Raw genomic sequence first — 23,535 nt, forward strand, 5'->3', positions numbered from 1 at the left:
GTAACCCTGAACAAAGTAGCTTCACTCAGCTGGGCCTTTTTTTTTTAATCTGTAAAATGGGGTAATGACACCTGCTTCACAGGTCAATTTAGGAGTAGAAATGATTTGTGAACAACACCTGGCACATATTGGTAAATATGTCTTACAGGTTCTTTACCATTTATTTATTTACCATTATTTATTTACCATTAAATAAGTGGTAGCTACTCTTATGGTTATTAATATCAAATTAAAATCAAACATTAATATCTAATTTGCTGGATTTTAAACATGGAACCACAGATTTCATTTACAGCTTCCTGATAGCCACAGCACAACAGGAAAGTCACATTATATTTTTCATGAATAAAAGCATAAAAATTCCTTAAGGAAAGACAAGATTATCTGGGACCTTATGCATGAAATAATGTTTTTCCTGGGTTTTCATTGAGGTCTCACTGAGAAATATAGGAGGCAATATCTTTAACATCATCCCTGTGGCAAATAAATATAAATTCTACGTGCTTATTTCTTTTTTTAATCTTTCAGAGTAAGCCAAAGTCGTAAAACCAAAGAACAGTTGTGGGGCAGGGATTATTTCTAATTCAACTTTAAATCTGCCAAAAAATTCTTGCATTAATGGCATTTATGGAGTAGATCATCTGTTCTTTCTTTTCTTATATTATAAGCACATATTTAACTAGTGCTCTTGAAGCACTATCTGTTAGTTAAGCCTCTCAGTAACACTCCAAGGTTTGTGGTATAATGCCCACTCTACAGATGAAGAAACAGGTTCACAGTCCAAGTTTAGCCACCACACTAGGAAGTAGGGAAACCAGGACTTAAATCAAGATCCATTTGACTGACTTGACTCTACTCTTACCATCTACTCCAGCCTGCCACCTTAACAAATGTAGCTAAGCTCTGTTTTCCCCAATGGGAAAATAAGGGTTTTGTATAAAAATAGAAAGAAGGAAAATTAAATTGGGGGCTCTAGGTGTAAAATTGTTTTATTACTAAGACATCGAGAAAGAATGTTTTGTAAATGAGTTTTCTGGGAGAGATGTTTTAATCTTTTTGTTGTTGTTTTGGTTTATTCCAAACCATTTAACTAAAATGACATAGATAAAAAGCATATTAAGAAACACATTTAACAAAATCATGGCACTACAATATACATACCAAATTGCATGGGTGGCTCTGATTTTGAATTCTGTGCAAAACCAGCAGAAATAAATGAACATGTTTCTATTAACAAGGATAATGCAAATCTGTAATCTGTAACTTAAACATATTTCTATATTTAATAAGTCATGTTAACTCACATTCAGTAAACACACAGTAAACTCACATTTAAAATATCTTCCCAGTAAATTTAGTTTTCATTTTTTCTACATGATTCTGGAAGAGCATATAATAAATTAGTCATAGTCTATATATTAAAGTCAAATGATTAGTACCTTCAAAGGGAGTGGTACCCCTGAATCATAAAAGGAGTTTCACTTAGGATGATGACCTTAATATTTGCTTTCAACATCTTTTTCACCCAAAAGAATGATGATGGTGATGATGATGATGGTGATAATGATGATGACTATCATTTTAAAGAACTGAGAAGGGTCTACAATTTTACTCCACTGAGCTTCCTAAATGCTGGCACGTGACACAAAACTCCTGTGAAAGTGACAAAGGACTGCCCTCACAACACAGCAGAAGGCATGTGCTTTCTGTTGGCACCCATTTCCCCTGTTCCCCAAGTCCTGGGGGTAATATGGAGGAGCCCAGGCAGATACCACAAACAGTGTGGATCTGTGTGACAGTTAAGGAACCCTGAGCTTAGGAAAGCCCAATCTTATAAGGTACTGCTAGCAAACCTGCTCAGGAGAGAAACATTATTCTTATTATCCTAGTCAGGAAACAAATCTTCCCTCTGCCCTGCAGAGAATCTCTATCTCTATTTTCCAAGACTGTTTGACATGGAAATATCCTTGAAAGGACAGCCAAGAATGAAAGTGGTCAAAGAAATGTAGAAATATCATGGATAATCACTTCCCAACAGTGACGGTGGTGGTAGTGGTGGTGGTAGCGGTGGCTAACACTTATTGAGCTCCCATTTCCCAGGTATGATCAAGCCCTTTGCATACATAATCTCATTCAACCCCATTATAAACCCCAAATTATACAGTATTGTCTACATTTATACATTAAAAATAGCTGAGGCTCAGAGAGGTTAAGCAGCTGCCCCAGGGCCACATACACAGAAACTGGAAGAGCCAACACTTGAGTGCAGGTTGATTTGACTCTAGAATTTGTGCCTGTAATCCTAACATTATCTTGCTGCTTGACAAAGTGTATTTAGACCTGAATATATTCCATAGAGGAAACAAGTTATTTAAAAATAGAGATAAATTTAGGATCGGTCTGTGAAGGTATAATTTTTCTTACCAACGTATCAAGGAAGAGTGTTTCATAGGTGAACTTGTTAAGCAAGTAGGTGACAGAGCCGATTTGAATCTAAGTAGTCTGCCTCCAGAGTTAGAGCACACCAACAGGCTATATGTCTAACACTGGACGGGGCACCCTCGGCTACAAAAGCCAGAATCTAGAGTTAGCTCTGGACCAGTAACCCCCTCATTTGGGTCTTAACCCTTTTGTTTAAGAAATGCACAGTTCCTCAGAGCACCCAAGTAAAGTGCTGTCAACAGTGGTGGACAATCTGTGAAGCACAATCTGTGAAGCACTGCTCTTCTCCCGGAGAACATGGGCAAGTTAGGCACACATGACGCACATATGCTGTCTAGAGGAGGGTCATCACAACAGGGTGCTGGAGGATGACCATCAGGTAAAGCTCGGACAAGCAGCTCTATAGGGTAATACTAGGAATGGCTGCTGAAGTTCGTGCCAAAATATCTGCTGATGTCTAGAGAGACTCATGGCAGTGGATTCTCCGTCAGTACTTGGGAGCTTCTGTTGCTTTAAGAGCCAATACAGGTCATTCATTCTTTACTCAACAATTTCTTAGTGAACGTCTCCTATATGTGAGATCCTTGTTCATAATCTGGTATAAATACTGACAAGCCTGTTACTCGGATACAAAGTGAAACACTGTGTAAAGAAGCTATGTAGAAAGATTAATGAGAGGAAGCAGGAAAAAGTACCTAACACATCCTAGGGATATTGAGGGAAGCTTCACAGGGGTAACATTTGGGCTGAACTTTAAAAGATGAGTAGAAAATTCGTCTTCCTGTTTGTATTAGTGTTCTCTAGAGGGACAGAACTAATAGGATAGATGTGTATCTGAAGGGGAGTTTATTGAGGATTATTGAGTCACACAATCACAAGGTGAAGTCCTACAATAGACCATCTGCAAGCTGAGGAGAAAGGAAGCCAGTCCAAGTCCCAAAAACCTCAAAAGTAGATAAGTGAACAGTGCGGCCTTCACTGGTGTAAGCCCAAGAGTCCAAAAGCTGAATAATTTAGAGTCTGATGTTCAAGAGCAGGAAGCATACAGCACGGGAGAAAGATGAAGGCTGGAAGATTCAGCAAATCAAGTCCTGCCATGTTCTTCTGCCTGCTTTATCCTAGCCACACTGGCAGCTAATTAGACGGTGCCCGCCCAGATTAAGGATGGGTCTGTCTCTCCCAGTCCACTGACTCCAATGTTAATCTCCTTTGGCAACACCCTCACAGACACACCCAGGAACAATCTAATCAAGTTGACACTCAATATTAGCCATCGCATTGTTTATGTGCTTCATTGCATTTATCTCAGTCTGGAATGTTTATTTAATGCTTTCTTGTACATTGTCTGTCTGCCATGTCTTTTATAGTCACTTTTGTATCCACAGCTCCAAGTATAGTGCCTAGAACACAGTGGATGCTCAGTATTTGTTGAATGAATGAATTAATTAATGTCAAACATTAAGTTTTGCATTTATTCTTCTTCATGGTGGTTTCTAAAAAATATATATGTTACATTTTTCAGTCTCAAAAGATTATTTTGTTATAGATTACTTTCAGGAAACCTTTTATTTTTATTTTTTTATTTTTTTAACTTTTCAGTTCAGGGGTACAAGTGCAGGTTTGTTACATAGGTAAGCTTGTGTCATGGGGGTCAGTTACAAAGGTTATTTTATCACCTAGGTATGAAGCCTAGTACCCATTAGTTACTTTTCCTCATCCTCTCTCTCCTCCCACCTTTCACCCTCCAACAGGCCCCATTATGTGTTGTTCTTCTCTATGTGTCCATGTGTTCTCATCATTTAGCTCCCACTTATAAGTGAGAACATGTGGTGTTTGGTTTTCTGCTCCTGCATTTGTTTGCTAAGGCTAACAGCCTCCAGCTCCATCCATGTCTCTGCAAAGGACATGATCAGGAAACCTTTTAAATTTGCCTTTCTGGAAATATCTATCTTCTCTATCAAACAGGAGACGAAGTGGAGTGAGAGTTGATTGGATAATTCATTCATTATTCATTAAATATTTTATGGGTTACTACTGCATGCAAAGTGCTGGGAGGGGAGCAGTCACACAGAAGGCAAGACTTGATCTCTACCGGTGAGGAAACCAAACATAGTCACAGGACACAATTTGTGGGCCCCCTATATAAGAAAGAACAAAACAAAGAAACGTAACTGCCATTCCTCAAGAAAAGAATGGAGTTAAAGGGCTATTTCATGGACATTCCCTGAGGGAGGGAAAAAAAAAACCATACAGTAACTCAAACTGATTTTCTGGGAGAAAAACTTTTGGGTTGGATAATACAGGTTAACTCTGTGCATTAATTTCTCCAGACTGTCTCAATGCCATCTCACTTCTCTTTTTCTCTTAGAATAAAGGAAAAAATACGCAGTTGGTGAAATTGTAAATATAAGCATGCTTACAGTTTTAAGAAAAATAATGGCTTAAGCTTAGCAATATTCTAGCATTTATTTAATTAGTAGGTGATTACTAAATACTAAATTATGGGAAGCAGTGTTTTCATAGCAATGATTTGTTTACCCAAGGAATTTCTGTCACACATTTTTTTGATTCCAACATTTCCTACAATTATTCAGTTTTTTTCCTCTCTGCAGCACTAAAACACACATTTTATTAAGTAGTCTGGCTTATCTGCAAATATGCTGATCCTGAATGGTTATAAAATATTTATGCAGGTCATTTAAGTTGAATCAGAAATGGTTTCCAATCAGAGTGAAATCATCTCTTAGTTTAAGCAAATGATGCCCATATAAATAAGAGTTGCAATTATGCCCATGCCTAGACTCTCTCTGCTATAGCCCTTCTCCGGAAAACTTTTTAATGTCTTTTTAAGACATCATTTGTCTTCTTATGTAACTCCTTCACGGATTTCATCATCCTTTTTCTTAACTTGACCAGGTGCAAATTGCTGCCATTCATGAGCTCAAGAAAAGGAAGTTGTAAGCATGCGTCTTAAAAATTCAAATAAGCCACAGCGTGGTAGCTTGTTCCTGTGGTCCAAACTACTCCAGAGGCTAAAGCAGGAGGATCACTTGAGCCCAAGATCTCTGGGCTGTAGTGCACTATGCCAGTTGGTGTCTGTGCTGAATCCAGCATCAATGTGGTTATCTCCTGGTAGCAGGGACCACCAGGTTGCCTAAGGAGGGATGAATTGACCCAGATTAGAAACAGAGCAGGTCAAACTCTTATGCTGTTCATGGTGGAACTACATCTGTGAATAGCCACTGCGCTCCAGCCTGGGCAATGTAGTAAGACCCTGTCTCTTAAAAAAAAAAAAAATCCAATGACATCATACCTTCATTTTCCTGAATAAAACCTTCATAGCTCCTGGTTCTTACGGGATCAAATTCAAGCTTTTTAGCACATGATTCAAGACTTTCCATGACCAGGCCCATGCTTTCCCTTCCTCACACTTAACCATCTAACATTTAAACATGTAGAGTGTCCCTGCCATTATGATTTCTGTACCCCTGTTGATGTTGTTCCCTCCACCTGGAATATGGTCCCAGTCTTCTCTACTCAGTTACCTCCCATTGATCCTTCAGCAATCAGCTCCTTTTTCATGTCTTGCAGGAGGCCTTCCCCTACTATCCAAGTCTGGTTAGGAGCCCCTGTTTGGTCCATAATACCAGTGGTAGACAGAAGGTTCTGTGGAAATCATCTGTCCACATGTGCCTTGCCCAAGAGACTCAAAGTTCTTCAAGGGCCAGAATGTGTTTGATTCCTCTTTGACCCCCAATGTCTGGCACTTTGTGGGCACTCAATGAATATTTGTTGAATGAATGAATGAATGAATGAGGGCCTATGAAGAAGAACCTGAAACAGAAAGTTGGTAAAGCAAGATGGACCTTAAAAATACAAGCCTTAGTAAACAAGAACAGTCTGAAGAATCCAGCTAATGTAAGGAGAAGCAAATTTATGTATCTGTTGATTTAATGTTTATTGAGTATTGCATGCTAAGATAGAATGTGCAATGACGAACAAGAAAAACAAGGGCCCTACCTCATGGAGCTTACATCTAGGGCATATGCCAACAAGAGTATTTTTTTAATGGTAAGTACTCTGAGGAAATAGAAAAGGTGAGGGTGATGAAAGGGTTGTAGTGGAAGAGGTTTAGATTAGGAAGAGCAAGCCTCTTAGAGATGGTGATTTCGAAACTGATACCAGAAGGGTGAGGTTTTGCCAAGAGCTGGTGGGAGAGTATTCTAGTGTGTGCAAAGGCCCTGCAGTGAGACAGAGATCAAGATTTTGAGGAAAAGGAGGTCTATTAGTGTATAGAGATCTTTAATTATATGGCCATTTTCCGTCAAGAGAGATGGAGAGTCTGAGTTCTTAGGAAGATGTCAGTAAACATGAGTGGCTTGTGGGTAGCTCTGAGACCAAAAGCACTCAGCAGCCTGCAGAGAAAGGCCCCCTGAGAACCCATAGCGCTCTGGCAAAGAGACGGTGATCTGAATGAGAGCCTGCCACAGGATAATTACTGGCATCCACATTCTCCAAACTGATGTGCAAGAGAAGGGAGAAATTAGATTTTTAAAAATTCTTTACCTAAACTACTGAGACCAGAATATTCATCAGGAAGAGCTCTTGCATTTTTTTTTTTTTTTTTTTTTACCACCTTCCGTCTGTCTTGTAAACATGAACAACAGATTCTCTAGCCCACAGAAACATATCCGCAGGGCCCTACCATCCTTAGGGAAAAAAGATGATGGAATGAGGGACATTAGCAATAGTTTTTGTTATATTTTTCATTACAATCTACCATAAATACAATAACAAGAATAGCTAATATTTACTGATTATGATTATTTACTAAATACCTGTGACTATATCAAACATCTCATGCAGAATGGTTTACATGTGGGCTCTGGAGTCCAGCCTCCTGAGTTCAAATACTACCTGCTCCACTTACCAGCTCTGTTGTTTTTCTGCAAGTTACTAAATATATGTGTATTTATATCCTTATCTGTATAGTAGAGACAGGGGGCAGATAACTGCACATCCTGTGGACCACTGTGAGGAGTAACTAGGGAATATACAAAAAGTGCTTAAAGGAGCACTTCATACATGCTGATGTAAATACAAGCTTCCATCACTACTTACTTAATTATTATAACAAACGTATCTAGTTGACACGATTGTTATCCGCATTCTTCACACAGGGAAACTTCAGAGGCTTTATATCATGTGCCAAGGTTTCATGGTTAGTAGTCACTGGCAGAGCTGGGAATTGAACCCAGACTGATTTTAGAGCCCAAACTGTTACTCATCATTCCATCATATTTTTTATTTAGAGTTATCACTGGATTCCACTAGTCCATTTATTCACATGTGTATCTTGGCAGATTTTGATTGTATATTTTATTTGCTTGTTCATTTGAGAGGGTGAGGGATAATTGAGTTGGAAGCCCAAGGGTCTTTAGTTTTGTCTGGACTTCTTGTCTCTAGGATACCCCAGGGAGTTCCACAGGCCCCAACAACAAATTGAATGTTAATTGGAACTCTTTCTCTTCTAGGGATTTTCCACAGTGTTATCTGTAATTTATAACAATGATTTTGAGGAACAAAATCATCAAACAAATATGCATGCATGCACACACACGCACGTGCGCACACATTCATACCATATGCTCAGGATGGTTTCAATTTTTAAAAAAATTGTATCTGAAATTCCATGAATCTAACTATTAGTTCTCTTAAAGAACAGATTAGTTACCCTCCAAAAGTAAGCCCATCCCTAATCAATATGAGATAACTGGTTTTCTGTAGCTGGGGTCAGGATGAGTCAGAGGAAAGAACCCAGTTACTTGGTACAGTCATTTTCCAGCAATGGTTTATATCAAAAGGTCCACATTCTGGTTTAACTGTGATGCTGCAAAATGAGCAATGATGCTTAATGGAGTGATCTGCTGCACATATTAGCTCAAATGCTGAATGTCTTCCTCCAAACTCTTCTATAATTTTTAATTCAGTTCATGGATAAATTTGGTCAACAGCACCGCTGAAACTGATTGTGTATAATTCAGGTCTGTTTTGGATTCCTTTGAAGAAGACCCAGTTACAGAGAATACCAAAAGGACCCTATTTTAAATAAATAGTGATGCCACATTCTACACCATATTAAATTTTGTTTGTTAATGTTTCACAAGCATTATAAATACTTGTCACTTGGCATTTGTAAGTTCTTGCAGCATTTGGTCTGAAAGCTGAGCAAAGTAGGGGTACTACTAATTTGTGAAGAAAAGTACTTCCAAACACTTCTTATGCTGACAACCTTTAGGCAGTTTTTTAAAAGGTCATTCATTACTGTAGTTTTCCCATTTTACAGACGAAGAGACTAAGGTACAGAAAAGATTTAAAATGTGCTACTAGGTGGAAGAACTGGGCTTCCGATCCAAGTAGTCTGACTGCAGAATCCATCCTTAAACCTTCTCCCAAAACTATGTTATCAATAAATATTTGTTAGCTGTGTGCAGTGACTTATGCCTGTAATCCCAGCACTTTGGGAAGTTAAGGTAGGAGGATCACCTGAGGCCAGGAGTTTGAGACCAGCCTGAGAAACATAGTGAGAGCTTGTCCCTACAAAAAATAAAAAACAAATTGCCAAGCGTGATGGTATGCATTTGTAGTCCTAGCTACTTGGGAAGCTAATGTGGGGGATTGTTTGAGCCTAGGAGTTCAAGGTTATAGTGAGCTATGATTTTGCCACTGCACTCCAGCCTAGGTGACAGCGTGTGACTTTGTCTCTAAAAAATAAAAATAAGTTTTTTAAGTAAATTAATTAATATGCGAGCTTTAATTTGGAAAATATACCAAGATCCTGTGGCAGAGGACATGACATTTAAAAGTTAAACAAGTCTGGGCACAATGGCTCATATCTGTAATCCCAACACTGTGGGAGGCTGAGGCAGGAGCATTACTTGAGCCCAGGAGTTTGAGACTAGCCTGGCAACTTAATAAGACCCTGTCTGTACAAAATAATTTAAAAATTAGCCAGGCATCAGGGTGCATGCCTGTAGTCCAAGCTACTCAGGAGGCTAAGGTGGGAGGATCACTTAAGCCTGAGAGATCAAGGTCAAGGTTGCAGTGAGCTGTGATCACACCATTGCACTCCAGCCTGGGCAACAGAGCAAGACCCTATCAAAAAAAAAAACAAAAAAACAAAAAACGTTAAACACACTCATTAGTCACATGAATTGACTCTCTTTTGACATTTTATTTAATGAACAATATGTCTGTACTGAAGTGTTTTATCTTCCTACATGCTGATATTGATTAGAGTGGTGCATTCTTGGAGAATGAAGCCACATAAGATTCAGCATCTTTTCAGTATGGGCTGTAGTTAATACCCTCATCTTCTGCAAAGGTCCAGCTGGTTTAAGGATGTGAATCTCCTGTAGCTTCATTATAAGAGCCTTGATAAGTAAAACAACAGCAAAATGACAATTTATTGGGTACATGCTATGTGCCAGGCATGTGCTAAGTACTTAAAGTACATTATCTAATTTAATCTTCACAAACTGTTTCTGTTTAAAGGATGGGGAAACAGAGAAGTAAACTATCTTGCTTAAGGTAACATATTTAGGAAAGGGCATTGCCAGAACAGTTTGAAAGGTAATTGTCTTATCTGCCATGCTGTACTGCATAGTGCACATTCCTACATCTTTTCTGTTTTCCTGCTGTGACTTATCCAGTGCCTGGTGCCATGAGCAGATACTGGTACCTGCTGACTTATTGAGAGATCAATTGGTTGCTTGATTGACCGATGCAATGAAATGGAAAGTTGAGCAATTTTCTCCAGAGCAATGCTTCTCACACATGAGTTTTCATATGAATCACCTGGAGATCTTGTTAAAATGCAGATTCTGATTCAGTAGGTCACAATAGGGAATGAGATTCTGCATTTCTAACAGTTCTGCATTCCTAGTAATTCCCAGTTAATGCTGCTGTTGCTGGTCCATGAGACATATTCTGTATAGCAAGACTGTAACCTGAGCTGCCCAATATGGTAGTCACTAGCCACAGGTAGCTATTTCAACTAATTGAAATTAAATTCAGTTCTTCATTCACACTAGTCATATTGCAAGCACTAACTAACCACATGTGGCTATTGTCTACCATATTGTACAGTGCAGGTATAGAGCACTTTTACCATTCCAAAAAGTCCCATTGGACTATACTGCTATAGAATATTCAGTGTGCATAGGAAAAGAATCTGCTTTAAGATTCCCAGTTACATTTGTATCTCATTTAATGGACCTGGAATTTTGTCTCCCCTCTTGTTTTGTCCTATTCGTATGTAAGTCACCTGAACATTTAATGGGAAATGGAAATATTGCACAAAGAATACTGATAAATACATATTTTTTTTTTACTTAGGAGCCAACACATGTGCTTGAGGATAAAAAAAAATTCACCATTTTTAAAATAACACAGAATTATCACGACAGTAACAAAAGCACCAGAACTTTATTGAAAATGTTCTAATTAGACTCAGAAAATATATGAGGGTGTATCTGCAAATAGACACTCTCTGGTCCCTTTGAATCACAATGTGACTTTTCTCCATGTGTAGCTTTGTTAAGGACTGGACTTCCATGAATGCCCAAAGGTCTAGAAGCCATAGTCATTGTCAATAGAGCAAGGAAAATAACTTTTGATCATTGACAATATCCTTAAAAATCACTTTTTCCAATCCTTTCATTTTATAGACGGGTAAAGGAAGGCTCAAACAGGAGATGTAATCTGAAGTTCTTGGTAGTTAGAGCTGGTCCTAGGTGCAAAATGATATTTGCTGGACTAGTATGAATCTAGTTCTGTGACTCCCCACTGTACTATTTGCCTCTAAATGAAACAGTAATCACTGAAATATAGCAGTTTACTTCCATTTCTTGTACTTTTTCAAAATATATATGGAGACATTAGATTCAGAAACAAATATACATGGAGACATAAGATTCAGAACAAATTGTTTGGAATAGAAATGAATAGGGCTACAATATTTATAAAGTAATTTATCTTGTATCAGTAGTACTTATTCATCATAGGAATTTAGAAAAAACAAATAAAAATGAATAAAATGTAAATCACCCACAATCCAGTTATTCAGAGATACTACTATAAAGTTGGTGATTATGTAGCCTTCTTATTTTTTCTGTGTCCATAATTTATAAAAATATGTGTTGCATACTCTTTATGAACATTTTCCTGCATCATTTCATAAAATTCTAAATCATTTCTAGTGTCTGAAGTATTATTTCATTGTATGATAATATCAAAAATCACATATTTTAAAGAATTTTAAGCCTTCTGATGAAAATTTTCAAATTTTCCTCCAAAAAGCTTGTATTCGTGTACCTAAAAGACAATATATAAAAGTAAACTCCCTAAGAGCATGGACTATGGCTATTTTTTTCAAGGCTCTATTTCACAGTTTAGAATAGGACCAAACACATAGTGGACCCTCAATAAAAGTTTGTTGAAGGGAGTGAGAGCAGGAAAAACTACGTTAAGGACTTGGCCGAGAGCCTAGCACATAATGAGGCTTGATACATGTTAATTATAATTATTACTTTCTTTGGAGTTATTATTCACATTCTCACTGCACTGCAATATTTTGATAGGTTTATTTGAAACTGTGTCTAAGAATAAACATAAAACTTCTGAAAGACTCCAGCTACTTCCTTTGTTTTCTCATATGGATTACTTCTGTTGTTGAATATCTCTGGAACGTGTTCAGTGTGAAGCTGGCTTCTACACCCCTCCCCGCTTTTTTGCCAGCATATTGGTAAAACTTCTTCCTTGCTGTCGATTGATATTTACTGAGTCTCAAAGAACAACATACTGGGGCAAAGTAGCCCAAGCAAAATACTGTTAAATTTATGAAAAACAAGGAAAATGCTAACAGGCCTGCCATTTTCAATAAAATGCTTTAAGTGTGCTGATTAGACTCACATACTCCTACTCCCCTTTTGGGGTGACTATATAATGAGTTTATTAAGAACATTGGCTGTAGGTTAGAACTTGGAGTCTTACTCCATTCTGGCTGTGTGACTTTGGATATGTTCCTCAGTCTCCTTAAGTCTTGGTTTCCTCACTTGTAATAGCGGTGCTTATTTCACAGGATTGTCAAGAAGAACCCCTAGGATAGTACATATAAAGCTCTTGGCACCAACTCTAGCTCAGATAGTGGCCATTGATACTAGAACTTCATAAACACCAGTGATTGAGAATGAATATGTGTCAGTTTTATGTTGCCACAGTTCTGTTTTACAGACTTGACATTTGCTTCCAAATTCTAATATAATAGTGCATTTGATTTTGCTGCGCTTACCACTTGGGGAAATCTTTCAGCAGGTTTTATTGAGTCCATTTTCTGCTTGGAGAAAATGAGACCCAAAATTGCACAGCAAATGCTTCTGGTATGCTAGAGATTCAGAAAAATGTTGGAACTGGAACTTTAACCAAGGCATCTCCATTTCCAATTTAAAGTGTCAGACTACTTCATGGTAACCATGCAAATGGTGCTGGTGATAATAATTCTCGTCATGATGCTGATGGAAGTTTACATATAATGAATGCTTTTTTTGACCAGGCCATATGCATTTATACACATTTACTCATTTAATCCACCCATGAATATAGGTGCTATTTTTCCTAGAAGTTGAGTTTATTTGCCTAGGATCATATAGCTGGAAACGGCAGACGTGACCAGAAACCAGTTCCATCTGATGCCAAGATCTATGCTTTAAACCACCACAATCTGGCCAATAAAATCAATCATTCAGAAACTAATACCTGCTCTCAGCAAAAACCAGGGAGAATATATTTTTGTGATCATTGAATGAATGTCTTTGAAATCACCAGCATTGACTATGGAGCCAGATTGATATTGGAACCTCAGCTCTGTTTCCTATTTGCAGTCCTATTTAAGATGAGTGAAAGATACCCTAAGCCCTTAGTCCTTCAAATTTAAAGTTCAGTGGAGTTTATTTTTAAAATCCTCTTGGAAAAACATATGGGCAAAATCCTGCTTTCCTTCATAAGGAGAGATTTATTTTGCCCATATTTGTTAGCTCTCTGGTAGAGTACAAAAAGAGGGGCAAGACAGCAGTTTATTCAAACAGAGAAGTCATCTGATTGAAAATACACTAATAATCCCATTATTTAAGAAAGACCCTGTCTGCAGGAAATCCCTACCAACAAGGAATATCATCACATCAAAAGCTAAAACAGGGACTAAAGTACACATACAATAGCTTTGCAAATTTTACAAATACAGCTGTGTCGGGTCCCAAGGTCATTCTGATATGTCTTCAAAACACATGGATTGAAGGCATAGATCTTGTTTAAGATCATTTAAGACCTTATTTACGATCTTATTTAAGATCTAGACATTGAGAAGTGTGTAGCTTTCCATGGGTCACCGACTTCGTGGTAAAGTGCGAGCTTTTCTCAACCTCTTCTTAACTCAGTTGACTTTTATCTGAGAAAACCTAGGGATTCAGCCACACAAGCAGAACTCTAGAGGAAACTGAAGGAAGAATACATATGGTTATAAATACTTGGCCTACGTCCTGCCCGATTTCTTCCAAGACCCTCTTATTTTTCATTCCTGCGCTTTGTAAATAATTAAGGGAGGTATCTAATGAGAAAAGGTATTGCATTCACTGCCTGCCCTTCAGTTATTTCAGATTTTACTGTGTGGGGTATCACATCATTCAAGCAGGCCTTGAGGAACATCTGACCTAGTTGAGCAGCTGTACCTTTAATAAAACTGCCAAAATAAGTATGATATTTTTTACACAACTGTGAGAAACACATTAAAGACACATTGAAGGTTACTTATATTTTATTATTATATTTAGAACATCAATGATTGTGACTAGACATCTTGATTTCATGATGATGATGACAATGACAAGGATGAGGACAATGATAATGATTATGGTGATAGTACCTAACATTTTGGTATACTTACCGTGTGCCAAAGACAGAGCTACAACATCACATTTTATCTCATTTAATCGTTGTAACAGTCATAATGCAGATACTATTAATATACCTGTCTTACAGGCAAACTGAGGCTTAAACAAGCCAAACTATCGTCCAAAGGCCACAATAGATTCAAAATTCAAATTTAAGCAGTCCGATTCCAAAATGAAGACCCTTAATCACTATATCCATGGTTTCCAAGCTATTTTGAACACACATCCTATCAGTAAAATATTTTGAGGATACCCTCTTCTTTGCACTCATTTATTAATAACTAGTATTATGCTAATATACTATGCATGGAAAATATAGATAAAAGTATACATTTAAAAGGGGGAGCCATAGATAAAATAATGTTTTGGTTGTATTTATCAATGGTATGATAAATATATTGATTTATTTATGTTTTCACTCTCATGAAAATAAAATATTTTAATCAAAAATATGCTTGACTATGCTTCAGTATTTTTGAAAATTTTTGTTTCAGGCTTTCTGAATTAGTAACTCAAAGGCACAGTTCTGGGGCTTTTGGTTTTCTGCATGTGTGTGTGAGACAGGATCTTGCTCTGTCACCCAGGCTGGAGTGCAGTGGTGCGATCTTCGCTCACTACAACCTCTGCCTCCTGGACTCAAGTGATCCTCCTGCCTCTGCCTCCCAAGTAGGTGGGACCACAGGTGCATGCAACCATGCCCGGCTAATTTTTTGTATTTTTTGGTAGAGACAAGGTTTCGCCATATTGCTCAGACTAGTCTCTAACTCCAGAGCTCAAGCGATCCTCCTGCCTCAGCCTCCCAAAGTGTTGAGATTACAGGCATGAGCTACTATGCCTGGCTTGAGGTTTTTTAAAAAATACTTGATCATAACTGAAAAAGATGCCTCAGAAATATCCTTAGATTGAAATGAAAGATAGGCATTGCTTGGCTGCACCAAGATATCTGTGTTTCAATTCTACCCACCAACTACTCCAGGATTTTTTAAATATCTACTAGCAAATTGCTGTCTTTTCTAGTGTCAGTCTATTGTTATTATTCAATAAATGTTTCATCTTTATATTTTTTTGAAAATTTCTTTAAAACTTACTAAAATTCTTAGTTCAAAACCTCTGAGAGCAGATCAATCAAGTTTATAAGATCATTTACAATATTTTAGGAAGATGTTTGTGTGTGTGTGTGTGTGCACGTGTGCATGTGTGTGTGTTTTGTAGGGACAGGTTCTCACTCTGTCACCCAGGCTGAAGTGCAGTGGCATGATCATAGCTCACTTTAACCTCGAACTCCTGAGTTCAAGCTCTTATCCTACTTTAGCCTCCTACTTCAGTAGCTGGGACTACAGGCATGTGACACCATACCTAGCTAATGTATTTATTTTTTTAGAGATGGGGTCTCGCTATGTTGCCCTGGCTGCTCTTGAACTCCTGACCTTAAGCAATCTCCCTGCCTCAGCCTCCCAAAATGCTGGAATTGCCATTAGAGATTTTTGTAAGCACATCAAATATATGGGTACATCCTCACATCACACACTAAAAGAGTCATTTCCAAAAAGAATTTCTACTTTCAAATAGCTTTCTGCATAACATCCTTTTTCAATGATTAACAAGAAAATAACTTTATTTTTATTTATTTTTATTTTATTTTGAGCAGAGTCTTGCTCTGTCCCCCAGGCTGGAGTGCAGTGGCATGATCTCAGCTCACTGCAACCTCTGCCTCCCACGTTCAAGCGATTCTTGTGCCTCAGCCTCCTGAGTAGCTGGGAATACAGGCATGCACCACCATGCCCAGCTAATTTTTGTATTTTTAGTAGAGACGGGGTTTCATCATGATGGTCAGTCTGGTTTTGAACTCCTGGCCTCAAATGATCCGCCTGCCTCAGCCTCCCAAAGTGCTGGAATTACAGGCTTGAGCCACTATTCCTGGCCCTTTTTTTTTTTTTTTCTTTTTGAAGAGTTTTTCTTTGTGACCTAGATGCTTGGTTTTTTATGTCTTACCAATTATGATGGTTTCAAGCTACCATTAGCTGACATCTCAAGACACAGTATGCACAGGGCATGGTTCAGTGTTGATGATGATCCATATATCAAATATTTTTCCTATTTGCACTGGGAAGGGCTGGTCTTGAGAGATTTGAAGTACTCATCTGTTGCAACCTCCTAATATGGCCAATGAGAAATAAGCACATTGTTGATTCTGCCATTTTCCTACTCACTGTGCTTACCTTCTTATCATCAACTTAATCACCTTGAGCAGGTATGGGAGCAGGGAAGCTGATGGGTCTTTAATAGTATCACATTACGTTCTTTCAGTCTTGGGAATGACCAGAGATTTCACCATTATGTACTGGGTGAGTGTTGCAGTTCTATAAGAAGGTTACTTTGGTATCAACAACAACAACAAAAATGCTGGATGGCAAAGCAAGGCTCAAGGTGTATGACATTCAAAAAGCAGCTTTTCAAAATGTTTGCAGTATGGCACAAACAAATGAAACTCTCAGAGTGCTAGGAGGTTGAGATGAAGCATGATCATGGTGGGAAAGTTATGTTGCTATAAATAGACCTGGTCACTGGCATTCCCTTCCTTTGACCCCGCCACCACTCCCACCAGAGTTATATCACTCACTAACTTTTAAAAACACTCTAAATTATGAAAATATCAAACATATATACATATAAACAGGTAGAGAGGTTAGTGTAACTAACCCCCTTATACCCATCATCCAGCTTATTAATGATCACTTCATGGTTAATCTCTTTCATGTGTGCTCCCCATGCTCCTGAAATGAATTATTTTAAAGCATATTCCAAGCATAACATTATATTTATAGATATTATAATATGAATCTCCAAAATATAAAGATCGGTTTTTCAAACATAACCCACCGTACTGTTATTACACCTGAAACCCTAACAGTAACTCTTTAATATCCTCAAATATTCAGTCAGTTTACAACTTCCTTAAAGATCTCACAAATATTTTCTAGTTCACTCATTCAAATCAGGTTCCAAATGAGCTGCATACATTGCAATGGATTGATATGGCCCTTATGTATCTTTTAATCTATAGAATTTCTCTCTCCCTATTTTTTTTTTTGCTTGCATTCTTTTCTTGAAGATACTAGATCATTTTTCTTGGAGAGTTTCCCACAATGTGGATTTTGCTGGTTACACCCGTTGGTATTATTTAACATAGTTCTCTCCATTCCCCATAAATTGGTAATAGGATCCAGTGATTATCACATTAATATTTGATTCTTGTACAAGAATACTTCAGAGGCAGTATTTGTACTTCCATCAGTAGACACATAATAACTAGTTCTCCCTCTTTGGGGACTGTTAATATCCATCAGCGACAATTGCCTACATCTGTTATTTTATTGGGAGTTGCAACAGGGTGAAGAGTATCATTCTATTTTTCATGTATTAGCTGGAAAAAGCCTATAAAGAGAAAGTTTTTCTCATGAATTATTTATTTAGTCTGAGATGCAATTCATATGGTATGCACAAACACACACAAAAAGCTTGATACTTATGTTATCAAAATAATGGGTTGGTACCTTAACATCCTCGGAAGGTGATCATTTATATATTTTGTTTTATGAGTAATGTTACGATTTAAATAATTTGACATCACATACTATGTAGCCATTATTTTTATACATTCTCAAACCATCTATGGCCAGTGAGAGCCTCCTTTAATTGGTTCCTGTGTCCTTTTTAAATAGAATTCCAGCAGTCTTTGATAGCTTCCTTAATTTCCGGTAAGATAAGCGTCATCATGTACATTTCATGCTTAAGGCAGGAAATCAGCCATTGCTCCAAGGAACCCTGGTTAAGTTTCATAGGAAATGGTACTCAGAGGTCACACTCTAGACATTATTTCATTTTAAGCTTTGGTTTGTCTTCCATTTTTATAATGTAAGTGTGCATGTGTGCATTCACACATGTACGCACTTGTGTGTATTTCTCTCCTTCTCTCTTAGATAAATAGTACCATGCTATACATGTGTTTCTCCACCTCATATTTTTAAATTAACAATATCCAGTGGAGTTCATTCCATAACAGTATCTAAAGCTATTCTCCACTCCTTTTATACTTGTACAGTCCTTGAGTGTGTGGAGACACAATTGTTATTTAACCAGTCCTCAGCAATAGACATTTGCTATTATAAGTAATACTTTAACAAATCGTCTTGCATATATATCTTTTTTAACTTGCCTCCCCTAACTTTATAATTGTGTCTAACAGGTTAAGAAAATTGCCTAAGGTCTCACAACTAATAAATGTTGAGCCAGAATTCAAGTCCCACATAGTTGTCTAGCTCCAGACCCCAGGAGCCCGGATATGTATTTGCTGTCTTTCAATTTTCCCAGGACCGCTAACACATCAGACCTGGAATTAGTTCAGTGTAGAGGTACTGCTAACCTGAGGCTCAGATTAATACAAATAATAAATAGTCTTGGTTTACCATTGCTTGATAAATACAGAGTTTTAGGAAGTTGTCTTTCAGAACTTGGGTCTGTAGAAGGAAACAATAGTAGTTCTTAGTGGTTCAAAAAAAAAAAAAGTTGAGGTGCACCATTCCCACCTGTGCTTGAAACTAGAGTTTGCCTTTTACTAGGAAACAGAGAACACACATCACTGACATTGCTTTCCCGGGTCTCAGACTGATGACTTAGGTCAGCTTGTGAGAGGAAAGCCACACATTTTTAGCATTTGTTTTCTTTCTGGAACCATAGCAATTTTCTGGAAGAATGTAAGATGCTATATTAAAAAATGCTAGACTAGGCCAGGTGCAATGGCTCATGCCTGTAATCCCAGCACTCTGGGAGGCTAAGGCAAGTAGATAACCTGAGGTCAGGAGTTTGAGACCAGCCTGGCCAATATGGCAACACCCCATCTCTACTAAACATACAAAAATTAGCCAGGCGTGGTGGCGGGCACCTGTAATCCCAGCTACTTGAGAGGCTAAGGTAGGAGAATCGCTTGAACCCAGGAGGCAGAGGTTGCAGTGAGATGAGATCGGGCCACTGCACTCCAGCCTGGGCAACAGAGCGAGACTCCATCTCAAAAAAAAAAAAAAAAATGCTACACTATATGCAAAACTCTTAAAATCCCATGCTTATGCACCAAAGATAATTTTTGAGGCTACTTTTTTCTGATCCAGGGTTTAGCCCCCGTGTAATCTAATATTTCTGCTCTTTAAATGCTGTACATCTTTTTAGAGAAAGAAATGTGACCATCATTCATGGCCAAATTTGACTCGTGAAGCCATTTTGCCCTTTGGTGTCTTCATGAAAAAATGTGAGTTCAAATTTACCTCTTTTAATGACACATTAAGTAAAGTGTTGGGCGTGAACTCATATCATCCACTGGACCTCATGATCGTCAACTAGAATGGTAGCTCCAAAAGGGCGAGATTGTTTGCTTTTTAAATTATCACTGACTTTTCAATTCCTAGAACAGTGCTTGGCACATAGTGATGCTTAATAAGTAGTTGAACTGGCTGGCTGGACGAATTAGGGCTTCTGAAATTTGAACAGTAAATCCTGATATTAAACTTTAGAGAGGCTTCATTAATGCCCAACTTGTACAAAAATTACCAGAAGGGGGAAATGTCTTTTTTTCCCCCCTCTGGTATTTCTTTTCTGGCTCCCACCTTTGGACATCTTCTCCTTTCCCCATATATTTTTAACCAACATTCCAGAATGATGCGTCTGTTCTTCTAAACCTTCACCAAAAATCCAGATCTCTCAGGAGAGCAGATGTCAACTGAATATGGGTAAAGGGAGACATTAGGAAATGAGTGACTAGAAATTGATATTTAGCTTTTCATAGAAGCTTCTTAGACCTCAAAAGTCTCAGTCAAATTGTGAGGGCTCTGGGGACCAAATACAAATGAAGAATTTCAGTGACGTGAAGGCTGTAAGGCCTGCTCTGGTCCTTTATTTCTATTTTTATTTTTTCATAATCAAAGAGACAAGCTTCCAAAAGGTGGTCTTTGAGGTACAAAGACCTGGAATGTGCAGCTTTTGTATCTCCCCTACCATCTTGCCGTCTGCTTGGCTTTGAGTACTGGCTTCCATGGGGCATCTCAGATCACCTCAGCTGCATCTGCCCACACACACAATCATGGGTGTGTTCTCGCTCCCAGGATTAGTTTTCTCTCTAGCCCTTTGGTCCCTCCCGACAGAACTTAACTTGCTCTTTTCAGAATACTTGTCCCACATTGCTCCCCTGTCCATTTCTGCTGCTGGATTCCTGGCTGCCCATGCTGGGAATCACGTGTGTCATTGTCCCTTCTCTGCTGATGTGTCAGAGGCCCAGGAGGCTGATTCAGCATATCTACTCTTCTCTGGGCTTCACACCCAACTTCAAATCCACTTATTCTTTGAAAGGAGGTTTGAAAGGAGGAGTGACTTTTGTATTTCTAAATGGGAGTGTATCCATGGAGTATGCATTCTGACATGGCCTCAAGTTATTCCTGCTAGTAGATACACTGCTCTTATATTTGGCAGCAGCCAACTCAGCTGCAAAAGGGCTGGTGGCTTTGTCTGCTGTAAGCCTTCAGGGTAGCAAACATTCCTGAGAGAGATTGTGGAGTCTGCCCTAGGACGAGTCTCCTGGTTATGTTTTATGTGAATATAGTAGTACGTGTCCTCTTACCCCAGAAAAACACACCTCCTGCAACACAAGTTTTCTTGCTTATCTGAGTATATCTCATTCATATTAGCAGCCAGAATCACAGATAATGAAGCAAATTGTACCCTAATAGTATCAGCCCTAATAGTATCTTTTTAAAAAATAAATGTAGGAGTCCTAAGATATAGATAATGACTAACATTTACTGGATAGCACTTTACTGCCAAGCCCTATGATAAGTCCTTTATATATTGTCAAAGTATATTTTTCACAAAGTTAAAAACATGACTCATATAAATATCTAATGAGCCGTTATCAAAGATTTATTTAACTCATTAATGAAGGAACTAGCAAGATGGAAAACCTGGTTCAAAGAGCAACAAAGGATGAGAGATTTTTATAGGCAGCCAGCAAAGGAATGCAAAAATAAGTTTGCTGAGTTATATTCAAAATTGGTTAATGTTCATTAGATCAATAATGCTATAATTTGGGGGATCATCTTTTTTCCACTAGACAGAAATCATTTGCAACTTATCAGTATTCTACAAGTTAACGTCTAGCTTCATAGAGTCTGGACCTAATCAGTAGAAAAAAGTAATTCAAACAAACTTAGAGTTTTTCTGGAGAATGAGAGGACCTCATTCTCCAAGCTCGTTACACAATGCTCTTCATCACAAACTAGGTGACAAACTAGGTTACACATTTATCTTTTATTTTTATTTTCAAGTTTAATTTATAATTTTATTTATTTTTTTGAAATGGGTCTCTGTCATCCAGGCTGGAGTTCAGTGGTGCTGTCATAGGTCACTGCAGCCTCAAGCTGCTGGGCTCAAAGAATCCTCCCATCTCAGCCTCCGAAGTAGCTGGGACCATAGTCATGCACCACTATGCCTGGCTAATTTTTTGAAAAAGTTTTGAGGTATGGGATCTCGCTATGTTGCCCAGGCTGTATTTTCAAGTTTTAGGTCATTTTTCTATTTGGAAAATACCCCTGGGGCCAGGCACAGTGGCTCATGCCTGTAATCCCAGCATTTTGGGGGGCCAAGGTGGAAGCATTGCCCGAGCCCAGGAGTTTGAGACCAGCCTGGAAGAAAAAAAAAACCCCTATGAAATAAAGTACCATAAACTCTATGTGCAAGGGGCTGTGGTAGCCAGTAGCCCTCAGTTCAATGATGAATCCCTTCTAAACAAGCAAATCCTCTCAATGATGAGAAACTGCATCAAATGGCAACCTAATTCATTTTTAAAGAGTTCCAAATAACAGAACTTTATCCTTATGTTATCCCTAAATCTGCTTCACTGTACCATCTACTGTCTCCTAGTTTAGTCTTCTAAAACTGCATTGAAAAATCTAGTTTCCTTCTCACTGAATGCCACTGACATTGTGTTGAGGAGCTTCGTGGAGGTTGGCCAGGTAACCTATATCTTCCTTGGACCTTATGCTAGAAAATTGGTCACAACTGTAGATGTTATTGATCAGAATGGGGCTTTGGTCAGTGGACCTTGCACTCAGGTAAGGAGACAGCCTATGCCTTTCAAATGCATGCAGCTCACTGATTTCATCCTCAAGTTTCCACACAGTGCCCAGCAGAATTATGTCCCACAAGCCTGGCAGAAGGCAGACAATACAAAATGGGCAGCCACATAATGGGCCAAGAAGATTGAAGCCAGAGAAGGGAAAGCCAAGATGGCAGATTTTGATCATTTTAAAATCATGAAGGCAAAACGAGGAACAGAATAATTAAGAATGAAATTAAGAAGCTTCAAAAGGCAGCTCTCCTGAAAGTGTCTCCCAAAAAAGCACCTGCTATTGAGAGTTCTGCTGCTAAAGTTCCAGAAAAAAAGATGACCACTGCGGGCAAGAAGGCTGCAACCCAGAAGATTCCTGCCCAGAAAGCAAAATGCCAGAAGGCAGTACCTCCTTTGGAAGCTCAGAAGGGTCAAAACACTCCAGCCCAAAAAGCACCAGCTCCAAAGGCATCTGGCAAGAAAGCATAAGAGGAACCTCTTATAATCCCAGCACTTTGGGGGCCGAGGTAGGTGGATCACCTGAGGTCATGAGTTCGAGACCAGACTAGCCAACATGGCGAAACCCCATCTCTACTAAAAATACAAACATTAGCCAGGCATGGTGGCACGTGCCTGTAATCCCAGCTACTCAAGAGGCTGAGACAGAATTGCTTGAACCCGGCAGGTGGAGGTTGCAGTGAGCTGAGATCGTGCCATTGGGTGACAGAGCAAGACTCCATCTTAAAAAAAAAAAGTAAATGTTCTTTCTGGAAAAGAAAAATCTAGTTTCTATTTCACATGCAGTTACAGAATATTTAACTCATACTAAAGAGAATAGGAAATACCTTTCATCCTTTATAAAAATATACCATAGTTCAGTTCGTTCAGCAGGTATTTCTTGCAATGGCTCTTAACTTTGGCTTATGTCAGAAATGCTTG

At 38.5% G+C, this 23,535-nt stretch overlaps 1 protein-coding gene and 1 pseudogene across 8 annotated transcripts in view; both read left to right on the forward strand.

The window, feature by feature from the left end:
* The window catches only part of CADPS (calcium dependent secretion activator), a 472,988-nt gene that overhangs the window by 68,900 nt on the left and 380,553 nt on the right, over positions 1-23,535 (forward strand). The window lies entirely within an intron of this gene.
* On the forward strand, positions 2,759-23,085 carry LOC129034151 (large ribosomal subunit protein eL14-like; annotated as a pseudogene).

Source organism: Pongo pygmaeus, chromosome 2, assembly GCF_028885625.2.
Source record: "Pongo pygmaeus isolate AG05252 chromosome 2, NHGRI_mPonPyg2-v2.0_pri, whole genome shotgun sequence".
Taxonomy (NCBI): domain Eukaryota; kingdom Metazoa; phylum Chordata; class Mammalia; order Primates; family Hominidae; genus Pongo; species Pongo pygmaeus.